The sequence below is a fragment of the Rana temporaria genome, chromosome 12 (assembly GCF_905171775.1).
Source record: "Rana temporaria chromosome 12, aRanTem1.1, whole genome shotgun sequence".
Taxonomy (NCBI): domain Eukaryota; kingdom Metazoa; phylum Chordata; class Amphibia; order Anura; family Ranidae; genus Rana; species Rana temporaria.
This window is the reverse complement of record NC_053500.1, coordinates 118,502,487-118,528,013: the sequence shown is the minus strand read 5'-3', so window position 1 is coordinate 118,528,013 and position 25,527 is coordinate 118,502,487.

The following is a 25,527-nucleotide window of genomic DNA, read 5'->3' as shown; positions in this document are numbered from 1 at the left end:
TACATTTAGTTAGTGTTGTGACCCTAAGACAGGAAATGTGTTACTGGCAGGATCACCAGGTAAAAATAAAGGTAAACAAGCCTGAAAATAAAGAAAAATAATTACCAGGAAGCTGCAATACATTACATTTTTTTCTTTGTGAGATCCTGGCCTTAGATCATGACCAGAAAGTGGTGACCACGACCATGACTAGAAATAGGTTCATGTGGCCCAAAGAAGGCATAAACATATGGATTTAGGTTTATTTCTAGGAGGAGAAGAGAGCTGAGAGGGAGACACTTCTCATACTTGCTAATCTCTAGCGGATCAATAGCGATCAGTTAGGGTTTACAAAGAAGTCTGGCTGTCAGAGAATGACTACCAGATGTTTGGCTAATGGAAATGTGCATGCACAAAGAACAGCTAATAGAAATGCGCATGGCCTAGGCCAGTGATGGCGAACCTTGGCACCCCAGATGTTTTGGAACTACATGTCCCATGATGCTCATGCACTCTGCAGTGTAGTTGAGCATCATGGGAAATTTAGTTCCAAAACATCTGGGGTGCTGAGGTTTTGCCATCACTGGCCTAGGCCATCAATTATTTTTTTCAGATCCTCAGAGAGTTCTTTGCCATGAGGTGCCACATTGAACTTCCAGTGACCAGTATGAGAGAGTGAGATTGATAACACCTAATTTAACACACTTGCTCCCCATTTACACCTGAGATCTTGTTACACTAACGAGTCACATGACGCTGGGAGGGAAAATGGCTAATTTGTCCCAATTTGGAAATTTTCACTTAGAGGTGTACTCACTTTTGTTCAGGGCTGTCTTAATGAGAGGGCTCACCTGGGCACTGCCCAGGGGCCCTGGCTGCATTGGGGGGCCCCTGCACTTTCCCAAAAGCAGCTGGTCCTTGAGCCCACGCTCCCCCCGAAATTGGGAGTCAGAGTGCTGGGGGATATCTTGTGTGTAGAGGGGTCAGAGTGCTGGGGGGATATCTGGGATGTATCTGGGCCATAGTACTGGGGAGGCATTATTCTAGCAGATATATTATATGCACAGGACAGCTTTGTTACTTTATGTAGTATTTCCCCCACTGTTTCTTTGCTGTACAGAATGATTGTTCATGTAGTTAATGCTACAAGGGGGGATTGCTAAAAGGGGGAAGTTAATTCTAAAAGGGGGAACCGCCGCTTGTGTGCCTTCTACCAACTTGATGTCTGTTTACCTGCACTGTCTCCATTGTAGAGGCCCCAGAGTATTACTTTACCCAGGGGCCCATGATGCTATTAAGACGGCCCTGCTTTTGTTGCCAGCGGTTTGTGGCGTCCAATCATAACAGAAGAGGACAGGAGAAGCACCACTTCCCCATGTTGATAGGGACAAGGGCCTCATCCCCACAACCCTTGCCAGTGGTTGTGGGGGTCTGCTGGCAGGGGGCTTATCGAAATCTGGAATACCCCATTAACAAAGGGGACCCCCAGATTCCGCCCTCCCCCCATGTGAATTGGTAAGAGGTACATTGTACCCCTACCATTTCACAAAGAAAGTGTAACAAATTGTAAAAAAAACACAAAGACACTGTTGGGATAAGTCCTTTATTAAAAATAAAAAAAATAAAAAAAATAAAAAAAAGATTCCAGCGTGGAAATCCACTTTCGGTCTCCACTCCAACACTGTCCGTAACCTACGAAGCACCAGAGAGAAACAACACTTAGAGCTTTGGAGAGAGATAAGTAAACACTACAGATATATGTGCTTTTCTCAGATTCCATGACTGAGGTTTGCAACCACTTTAAGTGAAATTACCTTTTTGTACTTGGTGCTCCCTTCAACATATCCAATAATTTACTGTCTGTGGAGTGCACCCTTTGCCGTGATCAGAGTGGTAGCAGCCTAGAGCCAAAACAAGGTACACCCACCCCATATTTTCTGATATGATCTGCTTCTCTGAAAGAAAATGCACTTTACAGTATATCCGTCAGAACCAATTTTTACCTCTATTGCTCCAGCGTTCTTATACACAGATCAGGCATTATATTGCCAGGAATGTATAACCAATATGAAGTCCTGTTCAGAGAAAATCACTTTTTAAAAATGTCTTTCTATTCAACATAACACAACATTTCATCAGAGTAGAGGAAGCAGAATCCTTTTATGACTTATTGCTTTCCTCACCCTCTTCCCCCTTCCTTGCTTCCTTTGTGCTGCATTAAATTATTGCCTGCCGCAAGAAAAATAAGAAGTCAGACCAATGGCTGACACATAGGAAGATCCGTGTAAAAATGGCAGCTAATGATTGTAACACACAGCTCTGCCCGATTTCCTCAGAAGATTTTTATGTTTTGCCAACACAATCCCTTTAAAGTTTCTTCTATGTAGCCTTTGAAGAGGGAGCTGCTTTCAGTAGACAACCTCAATTAGAACTTTTCTTTTGCATTACATCATCTGTTTATCCATCTGATTCAGATACATACTGTACTTACTAAAATAAAATTAAGATCAGCCAACTGTAAAGCAAACCTTAAAGGCTTGTACCCACTGTAAGAAAATCGGACACACATCTTCTTTCAAAGAATTTCGTATAGTGTGTAGACAACTTTTGACAGTTGTTTCCAACTTTTCGTACGATGATTCCCGAAGGGACAAACTCCAAAAAAAGTTTTTATTCAAACTATTCGTTTGACCGCTTGCCAACCAGCCGCCGTCATTATACCGTGGCAGGTTGGCATGGCTGCACGAAACGCCGTAGGTGTACGTCGGAGGCTTTGTACACACGAGCGGACAGTCCTCTCTTAGATTTCTGTATGATGGTTGTACACACCATCATACAGAAATCCGGCCGGACACGATACGCGGCGACGTGCGCGGCCCTGGGAGGTAAATGCTTCCACGCATGCGTCGAATCACTTTGACGCATGCGAAGGCTTGGGGCCGACCGGACATGTCCGGTGAGTCTGTACAGACGACCGAACATGTCCGACGGACAGGCTTCCAGCGGACATGTTTCTTAGCATGCTAAGAAACATTTGTCCGCTGGAAACTGTCCGATCCGCCGGAAAATTGTCCGGTCGCGTGTACGGGGTCTAAGAGTTCTAGGGGGCGCCTGTGCACAGCAATAGGTGCACGCCCATGGAGCAACACCGGAGCCGATGTGTGTGGCCGGCAGCTGTGATGTCTGCCGGCGATCCACTATTGCTCCTCAGAGAGTCAGAACGGGAATCTGTCAATGTAAACAGACAGACCCCCATTCTGTCAGGGAAGTAGAGAGAGATCTGCTGTTCCTAGTGATCAGGAACAAAGATCTCTCTCTATTCCCTCTAGCAGTACACTCCCCCCACAGTTAGAAATACCTTCCTAGGGAACATTAAAGGGGTTGTAAAGGGTTTTTTTTTTTTTCCTAAATAGGTTCCTTTAAAGGAGTTGTAAAGGAAAAAAAATGTTTTGCTGAAATGACTGTTTACAGGGTATAGAGACATAATAGTTAACTGATTCCTTTTAAAATGTATTGAAAATAGTTAAAAATCAATCATATATTGCACCTGCAGTTTCTAGTTTTGTTTTTGCATGTTGTTTCCTGCTTCTGTGATGTACAGAGCCAATACAGGGCAGTGATGGTTTGAAAAAACAAAACTGATTGGTGCTGAGGGGTTTTAGACACACAGTAATCACACCTCCTTGATTAGTGACCACAGAGAGAAAGCTCCCAGTACTGTGGTCATCAGGAAACAGACAACCAGGAAGTGTGGAGATCAGAGAAGAATTACAGCAACTTGAGAGCACCTAGGCTGCTCTCTTGATTTTGACTACTGAGAACCTTCCCCATCATCTGCATAACCAGTTGTGGACTTTGGGTGTAAGGTCCTCTTGTCGGGTCTCTCTCTGGTGTTCCTGGTTCCTCCTCCTGGAGTGCCCCAATAGTAAGCAGCTCGCTCCACTTTTGTTCTATTTATGTTTTGAATGCATTAAGTAAAAAAAAAAATCCTTCTATCTTTAGCAGTGCTGGGACAAGGTCATCTAGACCAGAGTGAACATACTAAATTGCCCCCCCCCCCCCAAATAAAACTGAGCACTAATCTGCATTCGTAGCTTAAATCCTCTCATTCCATATATGCTAATGCTCCAAGCACAATCCCCCCCCCCCAAAAAAAAATTCCCCCTTCCGAACACAAATTCTCTACCCCTCAAACTTCCCCTTCAAGGACAAATCCCCCCACTCCAAATCCCCCCTTCCAGCACAAATTTCTCTCCCCAAATCCCCCATCCTACCACAGATACCCCCCACATTTCCCCTCCTAGCACAAAGGCCCCCATTAACTCTACTAGCACAAATCCTCCTCCCCAAAAAATGTCCCCTCTTAGCACAGATCTCCTCCTTATCATATTACCTTTTCTAGCACAAGTCCTCCATCTCCCCTCTCAACACTCATCCTTCCCAAATCACCACTCCTAGCACACCTCCCCAAATTTCCCTTCCTAAAACAATTCATACGTCCTACTGCATCCCCAAATTCCCCCTCCCAACACAAATCCCCTCCCCACCAATCTCCTTATCGTGCCCCTGAACCTCTCATGATACCACAGCACCCAAGGGCAGGTACCCCTCTTGCCACCCCTTGTCCCAGCCCTGGCCTTTAGAACCACTTTAAATAATCATTGTAAGCACCCAAGCCCAGGGATAGACTGGCCATTGGGACTACAGGGAGTTTCCTGGTGGGCCGATGGCTCAGTGGGCCGGCTTCAGTGACAGCGGACCGCAGCCCCCCTCCGCTCCTCTGTCTCTCCCTTCCCGCAGCGCTCACCTCCTCTCCCTCCCTGCAGCGCTCACCTGGGGGGAACAAAGAAGCAGGGGTAGGACCAGAGGAGCAGGGACAACGACAGAGGGGCATGGGGGAGGGGACAGACAGCTGACTCAACAGCTATGGCCTGGGAGTTTCTCACTTCTGCCTAATCTTGTCCCATAAGGGGGGGCACCAAACGGATTCTTTGCACCGGGTAAAATAATGTCTAGCTTGCCCACTGGTACTTCCTATAAGAGTACCAGTGAGTACCAGCTGTTCTACTCTAATAAAGTAGAACGGCTAGTGGCTAGTGAAGGGGGAGAGGGGGTGCGGGTGGCCGGGGGGGGGGGGGGTGCGGGAGTTGCCCGGCCGCCATGGGAAAGACCTGTCAAAGTGGGCCAGTCTGGATGAAGTCCAGGGCCAAATTTTTGTCCCAGTCCAGCCCTGCCCAAGCCAGTGTTAAATGATTTGTACCAGCAACTGTCACTTTTTCTGGCAGTGTCAATGGTAATTTAATTATGTTACAGAAAGTGGCTCAGTAAAACAAAAAGTTCTGCATTAATTTTACCGACAGAATACATCATGTACACTACTGTTGGGGACTTGAACTGGACCGCTAGATTGCCCCACCGGAATTCCGGAAGTACAGATTGACTCGTACACAAGATGAGATCAAACTATACTCGTTTAATATGGCCGATCGGCCGTTGTTTTATAAGAAAAAAATAGGGGATGGATTTCAATACGTTCAGGGCTTCATTATCAAGAAACTGAATAACACTTCTAATAATAAGTGTTTATCTCCATATGATGTGTGATCTCATCGTATTTTCTGTTAGGGAAGTACATATCAAAATGTCATGTCAAAGTGTTCCCAAACAATACAGACATTCTAATCTATTACTCTAAACATAACTCTCAAGAAAATACATTCCAAGTCAAACTTAGATAATAGGAACAAAGTATTGGGACACCTTCCTTTACACGAACATGAACTTTAATGGCATCCCAGTCTTAGTCCGTAGGGTTCAATATTGAGTTGGCTCACCCTTTGCAGGTATAACAGCTTCAACTCTTCTGGGAAGGCTGTCCACATATTTTAGGAGTGTGTCTATGGGAATGTTTGACCATTCCTCCAGAAGTGCATTTGTAAAGTCAGGCACTGATAATGGACAAGAAGGCCTGGTTTGCAGTCTCCGCTTCATCCGCTAATTCATCCAAAAGGTGTTCAATTGGGTTAAGGTCAGGGCTCTGTGCAGGCTAGTCAGGTCCCTCCACCCCAAACTCGCTCGATCAATGTCTTTATGGACCTTGCTTTGTGCACTGGTCCAAATTTTTTGGTGGGGGGGGGGGGGGGATTATGGTGGGAGGTTGTATTTCAGGGGTTGGACTTGGCCCCTTAGTTCCAGTGAAGGTAACGCTTAAAGTGGTTGTAAACCCCTACAACACAGGTAAGCCTATAATAAGGCATTAAAAAAAAACGTGGAAATATCTGCACTAGCTTAAATACAAAGGAAAGCTGCTAGCACAATATGTGGATAAGACAAAATAATAAATGTAATTCAAAAGTGCAGCGCTGTGAGAGTTAATAATAAATTAAATAATGTCCAAATGAGCATATGCAATCTTCAAAATATTCAAAGTGTTGAAAATTAAGAACCTCTTAAATGTGTCAGGTCATCCGACAGGATATCTTCAGAGGCATACCTGTAGCTATCCTGGATATCTCCTAAACCTGAACGGTTAAGAGATATTCCCTGTATTTGCATGTTCCGACGTAATTGGCACATGTACGCTGAAGCAATGGCACGTACGTGCCATTGCTTCCAGTGAGTGGGAGTGACGTCATCGCAGCTACGGCCAATCACAGTGCTGGAGCTGCGATACTCGGAAGTAACTTCAGGACGAGGCACCACAGCGGGGGCTTCGATTCCAGGTGAGTATTACATAATGAGCTACTATGCATACTAGCTCATTATGCCTTTGTCTTGCAGGTCTTTGTTTTTTTTTCCTGTCTGGGTTTACAACCACTTTAAGGCGTCAGCATACCAAGACTTTTTGGACAATTTCATGCTCCCAACTTTGTGGGAACAGTTTGGGGATGACCCCTTCCTGTTCCAACATGACTGCACACCAGTGCACAAAGCAAGGTCCATAAAGACATGGATGAGTGAGTTTGGGGTGGAGGAACTTGACTGACCTGCACAGAGTTCTGACCTCAACCCGATAGAACACCTTTGGGATGAATTCTAGCAGAGACGGCGAGCCAGGCCTTCTCATCAGCGCCTGACCTCACAAATTTGCTTCTGGAAGAATGGTCAAACATTCCCATAGACACACTCGTTAACCTTGTGGACAGCCTTCCCAGAAGAGTTGAAGCTGTTATAGCTGCAAAGGGCGGGCCAACTCTATATGGAACCCTACAGACTAAGACTGGGATGCCATTAAGGTTCATGTGTGTGCAAAGGCAAGTGTCCCAATACTTTTGACAATATAGTGTATGTAAATTTTGCATCTGAGAATCAGAAACAATCTTACACAAATTGTCACGGCTGGGGTAAACATGTCTGACAAACACAAAGCTCAAAGCCGACATGTTTTACATGCTTTGGAATAGACACAAAATTGCGGCTGATTCCACTGCCTAATCTTTTCGCTACTAAAAGGAAAAACATTACTAATTATGACACCTTTACGAATGTAGAAACGAGAAACACAGGAGGGTATCATCCTTTAAGCAATGGCTCTCCCACAGCTTTTGTACTTGTTGCTGAGCTGTTTTCCTGACTCCTCAATGCCGGATAATTATGACAGATGAATTCCTTACTGGCGCCTTGGCACCAATACATCGCCGCGGTGATGCAGTGGCTTCCTTAATCATGTGAGTCGTGTCTGTATGAAATTATTTTTCCTATTTTTTCCCCGTAGGCTCCTCTAGGATAAGGCGGCAGTATATTTTACTTCCTCTAATAGGCGGGTTAGCCCGGTGAATAAATAAATTGCCCCCTGTTGCTCCGCAATCTATTCTCATACGGCCTTTTGCTCAGTGACTGCGCAGCCTGGTTATCGCATAATGCTTTGTCGTCAACGCTCGAGAGTCTGGCTGTGCTCAGCAAGGTGCGGGCATATTGTGCGGGGGCATTTCTCAGGATCATTAATGGCTGGCTCGCCAAGTAAAAACTTTTGTTCTAAAAGCTTCAAAACCAGTAAAAGAATAACATTTTTCACTTTCTCAGAAGTTGTAAAACTGCAAATATGTCTTTTGTCTTAGAAAATGTCAAATCATACTTCTCAGTCCAAATTTTGCACTGGTGTATTTATATAGTTATCTTGGATAAATATCGAAGTGGTCCATTAAAGTGGATGTAAACCCTCCATACACCCAGTGAAGTGAACAGCCTCAGATGATACACAGAGATTAACCAAATCTCCCTACATAGGTTTTATATGTATATCTGCTGTCTTCACATTTATATACAGTTTAGAAAGTTGAGATTGTGTTAGGAGATTTTCTCTTCCTGGTTAACACAGAGTGTGATATCTGGGCATAGAGCAAACATTGCTGATTGGAGGAAAGGCACACACCCCCTCCCACCATAGGCAGAGACTCTCAGGCCTAGTACACACAAGAGGATCGATCCGCGGAAACGGTCCGGGGGTCCGTTTCCACGTAATAAATCCTCTGGCGGATTTTGATCTCATGGTTGTACTAACCATGAGATAAAAATCCCTGCGGAATTCCGTCCGCGGTGACGTGCCGCGCCGTCGCCGCGATGATGACGCGGCGACGTGCGCGACGCTGTGATTTAACCACTTAAAGACCTTAGGTGTTTTTCAGATTTGGTGTTTGCAAGACTAAAACAGTTTTTTCTGCTAGAAAATTACAAACATTATATATATATTTTTTTCTAACACCCTAGAGAATAAAATGGCGGTCATCGCAATACTTTTTGTCACACCGTATTTGCGCAGCAGTCTTACAAGCGCACTTTTTTTGGAAAAAATTCACTTTTTTGAATTAAAAAATAAGACAACAAAAAATTTGGCCCAATTTTTTTATATATTGTGAAAGATAATGTTACGCCGAGTAAAATGATACCCAACATGTCACGCTTTAAAATTGCGCCCGCTCGTGGCATGGCGTCAAACTTTTACCCTTAAAAATCTAGATAGGCGACGTTTAAAAAATTCTATAAGTTGCATTTTTTGAGCTACAGAGTAGCTCTAGGGCTATAATTATTGCTCTCGCTCTAACGATCGCGGCGATACCTCACTTGTGTGATTTGAACACCGTTTTCATATGCGGGCGCTACTCGCGTATGCGTTCGCTTCTGCGCGCGAGCTCGTCGGGACGGGGCGCTTTAAAAAAAAAATTTTTTTGTTTTCTTATTTAATTTTATTGATTTTATTATTTTTTACACTAAAATATAAAAAATAAAAAAAATGATCACTTTTATTCCTATTACAAGGAATGTAAACATCCCTTGTAATAGAAAAAAGCATGACAGGTCCTCTTAAATATGAGATCTGGGGTCAAAAAGACCTCAGATCTCATATTTAGGCTTAAATGCAAAAAAAAAAAAAAAAAGGAAAATTTGTCATTTAAAAAAATGACAAAAAAAAAATTGTCTCTTTAAGAGGCTGGGCGGGACTGACGTTTTGACGTCACTTCCGCCCAGCAGAGCTATGAGGACGGGTGGGGGCCATCTTGCCCTCACTCAAGTCCTCACTCTCCAGGCGGCAGCATCGGATCTCCTCCGCCGATACCGACGGCTCCGGTAAGCGGCGGAGGGCGCGGAAAAGCGGCGGGAGGGGGGGGGGCCCTCTCCCGCCACCGATAACGGCGATCTCGCGGCGAATCCGCCGCGGAGACCGCCGTTATCGTTTACACGGCCGCCCGCTGAAAACATGGATATCTCAGTTGTGGCAGCAGCTGCTGCCGTTACTGAGATATCCATGTTTAAACAGAGGACGTACATTTACAATACGCGGGTCGGGAAGTAGATAAGGACTTCCATGTATGCGTCGAATCATTACGACGCATGCGAGGGATGGATTCGGACGGATTGATCCGGTGAGTCTGTACAGACCAGCGGATCAATCCGTTGGACTGGATTCCAGCGGATCGATTTCTTAGCATGTCAAGAAATTTTGATCCGCTGGAAATCCATCCCCGGGGATAAAAATCCGCGGAAAAAAATCCGCTGGATCGTACACACCAGGTGATCTATCCGCTGAAACTGGTCCGCGGATCAATTCCAGCGGATCGATCCTCTCGTGTGTACGGGGCCTCAGAGGTGTTTTGTAATAGGACCTGCTCTCTGCTACTCTATTTTAGCAACCTCCTTTGACAAAAGATTAATAGCTAGATTCAAGTACATTAGCTTAAAGTCCATTCCTCTCTCCTTGCTTTGAGTGACAAGTTATTTACTTATCTAGCTCGGACATGTTTATCATATGTTATGTTATGTTTATCATAATATGAGATGATCCACAGTATAAAAAGTGAGAAATCCACCCCTCCCCCACATAACACATTCTGGTAATATACAATGAACTGTGAATCACCTCATATTATGATAAACATAACATATGATAAACATGTCCAAGCTAGATATGCAAATAACCTGTCACTCAAAGCAAGGAGAGAGGAATGGACTTTTTATTTAGACAGGGTTTTATCTGGAAGTCTGTTAATTTTCACTGAACAATAAAAGAGGATTGCTCAGAGCTGGATTAACTCTGTGTGGCAAGATTGGGCACAGATGATACGGTAGGAAATCGTATACTCTACATTGTGACATCAAAAAAAAAAAAGTTGGGTTTACATCCACTTTAAGTATTTTTCTGTACTTCAAGAACTCCAACACACCTTACTTGTTAATGACACCCCAAATGCATCCTGCAAATTCAGCTCGTTTGTGGCCACCAAACTGCGTGGCACCACATCATATCATGTGGTTTGATGCAGTGCGATCTGAAAAAGTAGTGCTTTTTGCGCAGTTCCATGTGTTTGGCAGTCCATCTGAATGACGGGAACCAGCCCTTAGAGATATTAGGTCAAAGCTTCAGAATATACGACATAATGATTCTTCAAATATAAGGACAGATTTTACAGGTCTAATCAAATGCAATTTTTCTCGTATATGACACCAGCCGTGAGGAGCACACTATAACAATTGGTGAGCAGACATACAGTATAATAACATTCAACCGGCATGTCTCTGTGTCTCCTGCGCATCAATTGTGCTGACACATATCTGCTTCAGAGAAGATGCGATTATTCAGCACCATAAACAGCTGATCCGTCTGTAACAGTAACAGCTCAGCTTTCAACAGCACCCTCATTACACTATCGGCTTGTTCGCCGTTGCCTGATGTTATTGCCTCCAGTACCTACTGCTTGCCAGGTAATTCCGGGGACATAAAATACAACAAAATTATAACATAAAGAGAAGGTAAAATAGGCCAATCTCATTTTGGATTTATTTTAGTGTAGCCAGGAGCTGGATACTTACCGTATTTTCCGGCGTATAAGACGACTTTTTGGATGCAAACAAAATGCATCCAAAGTCGGGGGTCGTCTTATACGCCGGTGACAGTCTCCGTGCTGTGAGCGACCATGATTTAAAAGCCGCTCCTTCTTCTCAGCGTGTCCTGTGATAGGCGGAACACAAATCTTCCCAGCAGCGCCTCTGTTCTGTGTTCCTCCTATCACAGATGCCTTCTCATCCTCGGACGAGAGGACGTCCGTGATAGGCAGAACACAGAACAGAGGCGCTGCTGGGAAAATTTGTGTTCCGACCTATCACAGGACACGCTGAGAAGAAGGCGTGGCTTTCAAATCATGGAGGCTCGCAGCACGGAGACTGTCACCGGCCTGGAAACAAATCAGCAAAACGTGAGTGATGGCACTGTTGGCACAGTGGGGGAAAGTGATGGCACAGTGGGGGCAAGTGATGGCACAGTGGGGGCAAGTGATGGCATAGGGGGGGCAAGTGATGGCACAGTGTAGGCAAGTGATGTAATGGCACAGTGTAGGCAAGTGATGGCACAGTGGGGGCAAGTGATGGCACAGTGTGGGCAAGTGATGGCACAGTGTGGGCAAGTGATGGCACAGTGGGTGCATGTAATGTAATGGCACAGTGAGGCATGTAATGTAATGGCACAGTGAGATTTGAAAAAAGCCTGTTTCTGTCAGCGGTTCCGGCTACCCCTCAGCTTCCAGAAAGACTAGTAGGAAGGGGGTAGTCTTATATGGCGAGTATATCCCAAAACCAAAATTTTTCCTGGAAAATTAGGGGGTCGTCTTATACGCCCAGTCGTCTTATACGCCGGCCAATACGGTACATTTCCTGTAATCAGAAGACGATGTGTAATGCAGTTACCAAGGAGCTGTTTCCTCCTAGTCTTCCAGCTTAGCTGTTCTGTGACGCTTTGATTAGAGGAAGAAGCAAGGCATCTTGGGACATGTAGTCCATCTGGAAGGGATTCGCCCTCAGGCTGCATTGTGTGAAACTACAACTACCAGCAGGCTGATGGAGAAGAGCAAATCACTGGGAGGGACTATAAGAAGCAAGGTTGGGGCCTGGCGCACTCACTTGGGACCCCCATTGATCTGTGTACAGGGAATCTGCTACTGAGAAATTGCAGCTGGTGCGGCCTACTTTACCAGATTTACCCAGCAGATATCTGGAATATGTGGACAGCCTCTTCACACTGTTCGGCGGGCAGCCTAAAGGTCGTTCCTGTCCAATCCACCCTGCATAGTGATTAGATCGGTTTGAGCCGTGGAGTGGTGCGGCGGAGGCCGGAGGTTGTCCCTTGAGCCATACAGTTGAGGAATCAGCATCATCCTCATCAGAGTCATCATCGTCTTCATCAGAGTCATCCTTGTCTCCTGTTCCATTGTGGTGAGCGGGTGATTTCCCAATTTAACAGACACTGTGTATAGACATCTTTATTTCCTACACTCTCTGTCATCTTTAATGCCAAGATTTGCTCTAGTATATCATGGACACTATACACAGACATCCATGCCATTCATTGATCTGCTGTTGCTTGTATTTCCACAAACCCTAATATCCTCAAGTCAGTGATCACTGTGAATTAAAATTACAATTCTGGTTGCACAGAAATATTGTTTACTTGCTTCACATAAACTATTGGAACAGCTGCTCTACCTTAGGAGGAAGAAGAGCTGAACGATTCTGGCCAAAATGAGAATTACAATTTTTTTGCTTAGAATAAAGATCACGATTCTCTTAGGTTTCTCGCGGCGTAACATCATCTTTCATATTATACAAAAAAAAGGGCTAACTTTACTGTTTATTTTTAATTCTTTATTCATTAAAGTGTATTTGTTTCACAAAAATTGCATTTGAAAGACCACTGCACAAATACAGTGTGACAAAATATTGTAACAACCACCATTTTATTCTCTATGGTCTCTGCTAAAAAATATATAATGTTTGGAGTTTCTAAGTAATTTTCTAGCAACAAATAATTATTTTAACTTTAAACCAACAAGTGTCAGAAAAAGGTTTAGTCTGTAAGTGGTTAAACTTTCCTCATTTACACACCAAAGTTCATTTCTTTAATCTAAAGGACAACAGGTTACAATGTTTATAGTTAGCTCAGCAGCTGAGGAATGTTGTGATAATTCGAGATTGTCCGTATATTTTATTTTTTTACAGCTGAAGTCTTCAGCAGAGAATTCTCTGCATAGAAAGATTCGGAAAAATGCTTTGTCAAGATCGCGAGAGGGAAAAGACCCTTAAGAGGGCAGCACTACATTTGTTTATGTAGCGGGGTCATACTATCAGGGACTATTTTGATAGTTATGCATACTTAAATTCCCCCGGGAGTTCCAGTCACGCTGTACATATGTGTTTACTTTTTTCTAAAGCAATGCATTGTGGGGTTTGAAGGAGTAGGAGAAACGGACTGCATTGACATTAGTAGGAATAGACTACAATACCCACAATGCATTGGCTTCCCAGAGAACATTGCACTCCCGCACAGCTTTATGGGGGAGGTTACTTAAAGGCGGGGAGGAGCTGAACTCGCTCTCTTGGGAAGCCTAAAGCCTGAGCAGGGATCCATCTGGAGACCAGCCATCCGGAGAAAGACAAGACCAAGTGCCTCCAGCTCACGCTTCCAAGAGACCGGAGAAACTCACGATCGTAGCAGTGGAGAGCCGGATACCGGAGACTGTGTGTTGCGGAGCAGTGACTGATTGGTGCCTCTCTCGTGAGGGACTCAGGCGGACTGGGCCTGCTCGGGTGAGAGGGCACAAGCCCAAGTTTCAACATTACCTCAGCCTTATGACTAATAGTACTCCATATACCGGAGCCACGTATTGCTCACTGATCTAGCTCAGAGGCCTAACATCTGAAAGTCACGCTAGCGAAATTGACTGATGCTGACCGGAGGATCGGTCCACAAGCACCTGTGTTTATCATACCACTTTGACTGAGTTTAAATCCCCTTGGATTACAAATAAGTTAAGTGCACCAACGTTTTCATCATAGACTTCACCACTGAGGAAACATTCTGAAGCTATTTGAGCCAGGCCTGGCCAAAGTTGCATGCAATTGTGTTTTACAGAACTGCCCACTAGGGGAGCTCACGAGCATAGACCATTCATAGTTACTTGTAGACTTAGTAATATTAACATTTTAGTTTGTTTTATTGACTCTTGCAGGGACGCCTACAGAGTCAGCTATATATATGTTTATGTGTGTTTAATCTGCTGTCTATTTCTTTATCTCTTTGATGCCAAGTAAAGTTACCCTTGGTTTACTATACTATTTGTGTGAGGTGTGTTTGCTCCTGAAGACTGCATCCAGCAGAAGGTAACAACATAATCGCATATTACTGTATACTTCATAGGTGTTATTGTAGTTCCAGCTAAGAAGGGGACTTACAATACATTTGCATTCATCTGGTGTGCCAAGGGAGGGTTCGAGCCTATTAGAGGGGTGGATAGGTCAGAGAGTAGGCCCAACAATCAAACCAGCGGCTCCTTCGGGGGTAGCGCTACATTTACAAACATTTATTTTTTATTTATTAAAGGTTTTTCTATAGGGCCCACAATTTACATAGGTGTTTGCATATATATTGAATGTTCAGTGCCCCCAAAGAGCTTACAGTCTAAGGTCACTACTCCACATGCATACATACACATATGTAGCGCTACCCCCGAAGGAGCCACTGGTTAATTAGGGATCGGCGTATTAAGTTACCAAAGTTACTAATGGCGATGCTTGTGAGTGTGGATAAAAGAACAAGTGTCCAGCAGGTAGCGTGAGTTTTTTTTAATGCTTTATTCCAGAGCCAACAAGGCCAACATCAACATGACACACAGTATAGGAAAGAGGTTGATAAGTAGGAAGGACTTGTAGCGTCAGGCCTTGGATATAAAAAAAAACATAGAGAGCAAGTCTGCTCTCGGCTCAGATAATTTAAATGTCGCCACCCTCGCCAGGGTGGGTAAGTGCCCCTTGGACAGGCAATTAACTTGGACCTGGCAGCCAAAAGGTCGCTCGCAATAATCAGATCACTGGGAGAAAACAATGCCTCTGCCACAGGCGTAGTACATTTTCTTGATATAATTGAAGTGTAAGTATAGAGAATCCTCCCAGTAAGTTTTGTTCTACAGGATCACCCACTGACAGCAAAAGAAAAATACCTGTCACCTGGCGCAGTGATCGGATCCCCGGTGGTTCGTCCAGGCCTCACAGACAACCTCTGCACTTAGGTTCTCCCGAGCCAATCCCCCACCGTTCAGCCTCCAGCTTAGGATCTGGAACCCAGCAAGCCGCTGGAGTACCCTTCTTCATCAACGAAAGGCTCTGCGAGGTGCACAGCCTCGACCCGACTGGCCATGAGGATGGGGCCCGCGGATGCGCGCACCCTAAAGGTGGATGCCGCACCTGGAACTCGGGCCCCGCAAACTACCCAAAAAAATGGCCGGTGCTCCAGATATACCCCCCGCCAGCATGCCCAATTTAGAGAGGCAAGTGCAGTATTCACAAAGCACTTGCTCCGTAAGTTGCGGCGGCGTAGCGTAAATCTGCCAGCGTAAGCGCGCCAAATTCAAATTATCAAGAGGTGGGCGTGTTTTACGTAAATAAAACATGACCCCACGTAAATGACGTTTCTTACGAACGGCGCATTGGCCAGGCCGTGAACGTATCCCAGTGCGCATGCTCCTAATCACGTCGCAAATAGTCAACGCTTTCGACGTGAACGTAATTTACACAGAGCCCTATTCGCGAACAACTTACGCAAACGACATTAAAATTTTCAAAATTGGACACGGGAACGACGTCCATACTTAACATTGGCTATGCCTCATATAGCAGGAGTAACGTTACGCCGGAAAAAGCCGGCGAACAACGTAAAAAAATCCGCCGGGCGCACGTACGTTTCTGAATCGGCGTATCAAGCTCATTTGCATATTCTACGCTGAAATGGACGGAAGCGCCACCTAGCGGCCAGCGTAAATATGCAACTAAGATACGACGGTGTAAGAGACTTACACCAGTCGGATCTTAGCCTAATTTCGGCATATCTTGCTTTCTGAATACAGAAAGAGGATACGCCGGCGCAGCTTTGAATTTACGCGGCGTATCAATAGATACGCCATCGTAAATTCATGCTGAATCTAGCCCATACTGTACATTTAAATAACGTTTTACACTGACAGCGTATGCTGCCAGCTTTGTCCTACATATGTTAGGTTTAAACTTTTCTAATTGCCCTGGGTTTGCTTCTACCCTGCCTACATGGACGCTGTTGTAAATACATTACTTTAATTGATATCATTCCTTTAGAACTCTCACAAATAGAAGAGAAAATGTTAAAAAATTTGGGACACAAACATCAGATTAAAGCAATTTCATGAAAGTGCTGTCAATGGTTGTTCAGAGTCCCGCTGATACCATTCATGAAAAAGATGAAAGCGATAATTGGCTCCTTTTAAAAGACCATTGAGTTATCTGAGAAACTACTGAAGTATTCTCCATTTTGTATTGAATTTTTTGTGGTATTGATCCAGTCTGGCTTAGCCTCCCCAGTTTCTTAATTCTCACGTTATATAATTTTTTATATATTTTTTTATCTTCACCACCCAATTGCACTAAATCACATGTTCCTTTTTATTCATCTCCCACCCTTTTGCAGGTTCTCTTTTGCAATAGCAGCTGTCATTATTGATCAATATTCTAGGTCGCCATAAATTAGCAATCATGCTTGTGGGATTTATACCCCCACTTATTATACCTACCCCCTTGTTTTTTACTGTATTATCAATGTTGTTTATTCTTGTTACCATATTACCCCTTGAGTGCATTATGTGCGGTCCCTGGGTGCCCGTGCTTCCCCACTGCGGCGGACATGTGTTTCCCCTGGAGGGGGTGTGTTTCCCTTCCCCCCCCACCCTCTCTTGCTCCCCCGGCTGGGCGTCTAGCCCGCTGGCCCAGGTGGAGCGCGCTTGCACAGGAGGGCTAATTGCGCACCTGTGCAGTGCGGGGAAACTGACCCGGTGACGTCACGGCGCCGCCAATCGGCGGCGTAGGTGATGTCTCCGGGTTGGGGTAGCTCATTTAAGGGCCGCCTGGCCCCTGGATGAGTCGAGTGGATCTCGCCTCTTGTGGTTCCCGGTCTGGGCGGTGACAGGTCTGGAGTCCAATGGCAACCTTGGGGATCCTTTTGGATGTACGTGCAGTCCCTTGTTTTAATGGTTCTGTCCATGCACTACAGTGCATTGTCTCCGTTTTGGGTACTTCCATGGATGACACAACACTGGTTCTCACCAGTAATTTTGGACTTCATTTTAACACTGCACCACCTTCGATCCCCTCACGTTGCCACGCTCCTGAAACCAGCCTGCTGCCTTATTGTACCGAGACTATCCCATCTTCCACCATGGCTTGGCCTTCAAATTCCACGGATGTAACTACCGTGGTAAGCATTACCTTTGGCACAATTCCCAACCAATTCCCCTTTCTCTCACCTCATCCTCCCCCTCCCATCCCATCCTAGCCCCTTCCCCTCCCCCCCCCCCTGTTTCTATTCCCCTCCCATTCCCCTTGGTTGTCCTTTCTCCCCCTTTTTCAATTTTCTTCCCCCCCCCCCCCTATTATTCATCCTCCTCTTCCTTTTCTCTTCCTTTTTCTCCTTTTTTCCTTCATCCTATCCCTTACTACTCAGTCCTTACCCAATCCTGCCTGTTCCTTACCTATCAACAATCCGCCACCTCCCTCCCTTCTTCCCTACCAAAACAACCAACCTGGGTTATATATTTATATATTCATTATACTGTTATGCCCATATCTAGATTTCCACTACCAATACCCCCATGCCCGCCGTGGGGGGAACCATCCTTCGGGCACCCTGGTTCTGTGCTTTATCAATTCACTCATGTGGTAAGTTTTTATTCCCTTGTACATTACATATTGTACTGCTGAAATGTATTATATATGTTTATTCTATTATATAATTCACAGATTGGTTTCCTGATGAAGCGGTGAACCTCCGCGAAACTAGTCGACCTTGACCAATTGTTGATATATATATATATTTGTTTTGTCTATTTTAATAATAAATCCTTTTTTATTTATTTCTGGTTTATATTGTTTCATCTGTACCGAGATAGTCCCGCTTCTACTCAACTGTGTGGGTTGTTATAGGTTCAGCCTCAGCAACTGTTCCCTTCCCCCATGCTCCCCTTTTTTCGCAATTAACTGGGATGATGGTACATTACTTTTACATACTAATTTTTTTATATGAGGCTATACTCTCAATTTTGTCTATATTCATTGGGTGGATAACACACCCGTTTCTCTTCCCCCTGAGTGCCTCTAACTCATTACCCCTCTTACATTACTTTTAATTACTTCAATGAATGCTTGGTGACCTAGGTCTGATATTGTATGTAGTGCCGGCTGGATATTTGACATGTCCTGTATGGGACAGGCAAATTACCATCTAACTCATTGTTACGATCATATAATTTTATATATTTGCACCCTGACTAGACTGTAGTTCCCTGCTCAATATGGTGAAATTATATTACATCCCACATTTTTTATGTGGCTCTATCAACTAACATTTATTAGATAAACTCTCCTTATCCCCAAAGTGTCTATCTACAATTATTATCCATGTATCCCGAATCTTGTTATTTAGATTATTGTTTTAATATTCACCCTCATTGCTTCGGGAATATCAGCCTTGTCTATAGGTGTAATTCATTGGTGACCCTTTCCCACACCATTTTCTAATTTTCTTCATATATACCTCCCAATGCATTCCAACTGAGCTACCCTGTTATCTTAAACAACTATGGGCACTATATAAATATACTTTTGTATCACTTTGTCCCAATTCTGGGACTATTCACAATGTATCACTTCGGCTAGTTTTGTATTTACACTTAAACAATCGTTCCCTCTTTCACTCTTTTCTTCTTATCACCTTCACCTATTCAATCAACACCCACCACAAGACATTATAATTATCTAGTTATTATGATTACATTACTATGGCTCCAACTTAAACACACCCTGGGTTCTGTGCAATAGGAGATACCAGTCTTGGTTGTCCCATGAGGCTTAGCCTCCCCAGTTTCTTAATTCTCACGTTATATAATTTTTTATATATTTTTTTATCTTCACCACCCAATTGCACTAAATCACATGTTCCTTTTTATTCATCTCCCACCCTTTTGCAGGTTCTCTTTTGCAATAGCAGCTGTCATTATTGATCAATATTCTAGGTCGCCATAAATTAGCAATCATGCTTGTGGGATTTATACCCCCACTTATTATACCTACCCCCTTGTTTTTTACTGTATTATCAATGTTGTTTATTCTTGTTACCATATTACCCCTTGAGTGCATTATGTGCGGTCCCTGGGTGCCCGTGCTTCCCCACTGCGGCGGACATGTGTTTCCCCTGGAGGGGGTGTGTTTCCCTTCCCCCCCCACCCTCTCTTGCTCCCCCGGCTGGGCGTCTAGCCCGCTGGCCCAGGTGGAGCGCGCTTGCACAGGAGGGCTAATTGCGCACCTGTGCAGTGCGGGGAAACTGACCCGGTGACGTCACGGCGCCGCCAATCGGCGGCGTAGGTGATGTCTCCGGGTTGGGGTAGCTCATTTAAGGGCCGCCTGGCCCCTGGATGAGTCGAGTGGATCTCGCCTCTTGTGGTTCCCGGTCTGGGCGGTGACAGGTCTGGAGTCCAATGGCAACCTTGGGGATCCTTTTGGATGTACGTGCAGTCCCTTGTTTTAATGGTTCTGTCCATGCACTACAGTGCATTGTCTCCGTTTTGGGTACTTCCATGGATGACACAACACTGGTTCTCACCAGTAATTTTGGACTTCATTTTAACACTGCACCACCTTCGATCCCCTCACGTTGCCACGCTCCTGAAACCAGCCTGCTGCCTTATTGTACCGAGACTATCCCATCTTCCACCATGGCTTGGCCTTCAAATTCCACGGATGTAACTACCGTGGTAAGCATTACCTTTGGCACAATTCCCAACCAATTCCCCTTTCTCTCACCTCATCCTCCCCCCCCCATCCCATCCTAGCCCCTTCCCCTCCCCCCCCCCTGTTTCTATTCCCCTCCCATTCCCCTTGGTTGTCCTTTCTCCCCCTTTTTCAATTTTCTTCCCCCCCCCCCCCCTATTATTCATCCTCCTCTTCCTTTTCTCTTCCTTTTTCTCCTTTTTTCCTTCATCCTATCCCTTACTACTCAGTCCTTACCCAATCCTGCCTGTTCCTTACCTATCAACAATCCGCCACCTCCCTCCCTTCTTCCCTACCAAAACAACCAACCTGGGTTATATATTTATATATTCATTATACTGTTATGCCCATATCTAGATTTCCACTACCAATACCCCCATGCCCGCCGTGGGGGGAACCATCCTTCGGGCACCCTGGTTCTGTGCTTTATCAATTCACTCATGTGGTAAGTTTTTATTCCCTTGTACATTACATATTGTACTGCTGAAATGTATTATATATGTTTATTCTATTATATAATTCACAGATTGGTTTCCTGATGAAGCGGTGAACCTCCGCGAAACTAGTCGACCTTGACCAATTGTTGATATATATATATATTTGTTTTGTCTATTTTAATAATAAATCCTTTTTTATTTATTTCTGGTTTATATTGTTTCATCTGTACCGAGATAGTCTCGCTTCTACTCAACTGTGTGGGTTGTTGTAGGTTCAGCCTCAGCAACTGTTCCCTTCCCCCATGCTCCCCTTTTTTCGCAATTAACTGGGATGATGGTACATTACTTTTACATACTAATTTTTTTATATGAGGCTATACTCTCAATTTTGTCTATATTCATTGGGTGGATAACACACCCGTTTCTCTTCCCCCCTGAGTGCCTCTAACTCATTACCCCTCTTACATTACTTTTAATTACTTCAATGAATGCTTGGTGACCTAGGTCTGATATTGTATGTAGTGCCGGCTGGATATTTGACATGTCCTGTATGGGACAGGCAAATTACCATCTAACTCATTGTTACGATCATATAATTTTATATATTTGCACCCTGACTAGACTGTAGTTCCCTGCTCAATATGGTGAAATTATATTACATCCCACATTTTTTATGTGGCTCTATCAACTAACATTTATTAGATAAACTCTCCTTATCCCCAAAGTGTCTATCTACAATTATTATCCATGTATCCCGAATCTTGTTATTTAGATTATTGTTTTAATATTCACCCTCATTGCTTCGGGAATATCAGCCTTGTCTATAGGTGTAATTCATTGGTGACCCTTTCCCACACCATTTTCTAATTTTCTTCATATATACCTCCCAATGCATTCCAACTGAGCTACCCTGTTATCTTAAACAACTATGGGCACTATATAAATATACTTTTGTATCACTTTGTCCCAATTCTGGGACTATTCACAATGTATCACTTCGGCTAGTTTTGTATTTACACTTAAACAATCGTTCCCTCTTTCACTCTTTTCTTCTTATCACCTTCACCTATTCAATCAACACCCACCACAAGACATTATAATTATCTAGTTAATATGATTACATTACTATGGCTCCAACTTAAACACACCCTGGGTTCTGTGCAATAGGAGATACCAGTCTTGGTTGTCCCATGAGGCTTAGCCTCCCCAGTTTCTTAATTCTCACGTTATATAATTTTTTATATATTTTTTTATCTTCACCACCCAATTGCACTAAATCACATGTTCCTTTTTATTCATCTCCCACCCTTTTGCAGGTTCTCTTTTGCAATAGCAGCTGTCATTATTGATCAATATTCTAGGTCGCCATAAATTAGCAATCATGCTTGTGGGATTTATACCCCCACTTATTATACCTACCCCCTTGTTTTTTACTGTATTATCAATGTTGTTTATTCTTGTTACCATATTACCCCTTGAGTGCATTATGTGCGGTCCCTGGGTGCCCGTGCTTCCCCACTGCGGCGGACATGTGTTTCCCCTGGAGGGGGTGTGTTTCCCTTCCCCCCCCACCCTCTCTTGCTCCCCCGGCTGGGCGTCTAGCCCGCTGGCCCAGGTGGAGCGCGCTTGCACAGGAGGGCTAATTGCGCACCTGTGCAGTGCGGGGAAACTGACCCGGTGACGTCACGGCGCCGCCAATCGGCGGCGTAGGTGATGTCTCCGGGTTGGGGTAGCTCATTTAAGGGCCGCCTGGCCCCTGGATGAGTCGAGTGGATCTCGCCTCTTGTGGTTCCCGGTCTGGGCGGTGACAGGTCTGGAGTCCAATGGCAACCTTGGGGATCCTTTTGGATGTACGTGCAGTCCCTTGTTTTAATGGTTCTGTCCATGCACTACAGTGCATTGTCTCCGTTTTGGGTACTTCCATGGATGACACAACACTGGTTCTCACCAGTAATTTTGGACTTCATTTTAACACTGCACCACCTTCGATCCCCTCACGTTGCCACGCTCCTGAAACCAGCCTGCTGCCTTATTGTACCGAGACTATCCCATCTTCCACCATGGCTTGGCCTTCAAATTCCACGGATGTAACTACCGTGGTAAGCATTACCTTTGGCACAATTCCCAACCAATTCCCCTTTCTCTCACCTCATCCTCCCCCTCCCATCCCCTCCTACCCCCCTCCCCCCCCCCCCCCCTGTTTCTATTCCCCTCCCATTCCCCTTGGTTGTCCTTTCTCCCCCTTTTTCAATTTTCTTCCCCCCCCCCCCCTATTATTCATCCTCCTCTTCCTTTTCTCTTCCTTTTTCTCCTTTTTTCCTTCATCCTATCCCTTACTACTCAGTCCTTACCCAATCCTGCCTGTTCCTTACCTATCAACAATCCGCCACCTCCCTCCCTTCTTCCCTACCAAAACAACCAACCTGGGTTATATATTTATATATTCATTATACTGTTATGCCCATATCTAGATTTCCACTACCAATACCCCCATGCCCGCCGTGGGGGGAACCATCCTTCGGGCACCCTGGTTCTGTGCTTTATCAATTCACTCATGTGGTAAGTTTTTATTCCCTTGTACATTACATATTGTACTGCTGAAATGTATTATATATGTTTATTCTATTATATAATTCACAGATTGGTTTCCTGATGAAGCGGTGAACCTCCGCGAAACTAGTCGACCTTGACCAATTGTTGATATATATATATATTTGTTTTGTCTATTTTAATAATAAATCCTTTTTTATTTATTTCTGGTTTATATTGTTTCATCTGTACCGAGATAGTCCCGCTTCTACTCAACTGTGTGGGTTGTTGTAGGTTCAGCCTCAGCAACTGTTCCCTTCCCCCATGCTCCCCTTTTTTCGCATCAGATTAAAGCAATTTCATGAAAGTGCTGTCAATGGTTGTTCAGAGTCCCGCTGATACCATTCATGAAAAAGATGAAAGCGATAATTGGCTCCTTTTAAAAGACCATTGAGTTATCTGAGAAACTACTGAAGTATTCTCCATTTTGTATTGAATTTTTTGTGGTATTGATCCAGTCTGGTCAGGACCAGCATTAAACGACTGCATGGGGTACAGATCTCGAATTCAGGTCTGTCTACAACTAAGCAAACTTCTAGTTTCTACCTGGAAAAAGCATAATAATCATATTGGCGTTAGGACGATGGTTGGGTTGTTTGAAAGTTTGACTTGAATCTAGACTCAAAGCATTAGTTCAGGAGCAGAAAAATTGGGTTAAGAGCTAATGAGCAGTTATGCCTCGTACACACGGTCAAACTTTTGACCATGCAAAAGTCCGCCGTGAGTCGGTCGGAAGTCTGACGGAAAGATAGAGAACAGGTTCTCTATCTAAGGTCCGTCGGACTTCCGACCAAAAAAGTACAATGGAAGCTACACACGGCCGGACTTTCCGAGACAAAAAGCCCATCTGATTTTTTTTCCTCGGATATTCCGACTGTGTGTACGAGGCATAAGAGAGGGTTTGTTAAAAGTATAGGATGCTTTTTATCTGATTGGCAAGAGGGTTAGGGCCGAGAGACAGAGCTATTAAAGTGGAAGTCCAGTCACTACTAACTATACTTAAACCTGCTCCCACCCCTATTCTAAGCCTATCCTAACTACCCGGTAAAGCAGTGATGGGGAACCTTGGCACCCCAGATGTTTTGGAACTACATTTCCCATAATGCTCTTGCACTAAGCAGTGTAGCTGAGCATCATGGGAAATGTAGTTCTAAAACATCTGGGGTGCCAAGGTTCCCCATCACTGCGGTAAAGGAACGATGTCCATACTTACCTATTCTGAAGGTGCTCTGATACGGTCACATGATTGGCTTCCAGCGCCAGCTTCAGTGTAGAGGAGGGACAGCTGACAACTGATGCCCATAGTAAGCCTATGGGTGACCTCACCGCTTAGACTTTGCAGCTATTGTTGGTGATCTTTCCTATTTACTGAAGCCAGCTGCTGGAGAGACCATGTGACCGGACCATAGCGTCTTTAGAATAGATATGTACAGACATCTTTCCTTTACAGGGTATTTAGAACAGGTTTACATTGGGGGTGGGAGCAGGTTTAAGTATAGATAGCATTTAACAAACTCCTACATCCAAGTGATGCAAGGGTAATAGTAGGCAGTAATGCCTGGAAAGCCCATGTGAGCCATCTGATACATTTTGTCTCCATTCCTCCTTAAAAATATAGTTTCAAGACAAACAAGGATTATCCACCCAAGAGCAGTATTTTAGTAATAGGTGGGACCTGGTAGGTTTGTAGGCTCTGTTGTTAAAAGTATGCTTGTCTGTTCTGTAACTTTAATTGCTGGTTGACGTTGTGAGATGTTAAGATTTCTATGCTTCTTTCCCTGATATCTGTATGACTTTGTTTTTGAAAGGCATACAGTAGATTCAGGGGAATAGTAGTCTTGTGGTCACTCTCCGGGATGGGAAGAGTTATGAGAGGACCTTCTGCTTGATGTGAGCTACTTGTGAGCTACTTGCTTGAAGAACTTGTACTTGTAATCTAAATGGACTAAATAAGGTATGAGCAGCACCATGAGAGTCGGCCAAGAGCAGACTTTACAAGCACAGGCAATTGTTCTATGTAGCAGAGAAGGAATCTATGTTATCTGAAACTATACTTGTATTCCTGTGAAGCCCTCTAAACATGTGAAAACATTTCTTCAGCGAATTATGTTTAGTAAATTATGTGTCAGGGCCTGGCTCACCTGTTGGTGGAACTGTGCTTCCCACAGAGGAAGGTTGTTTTTCCGATGTTCATCGG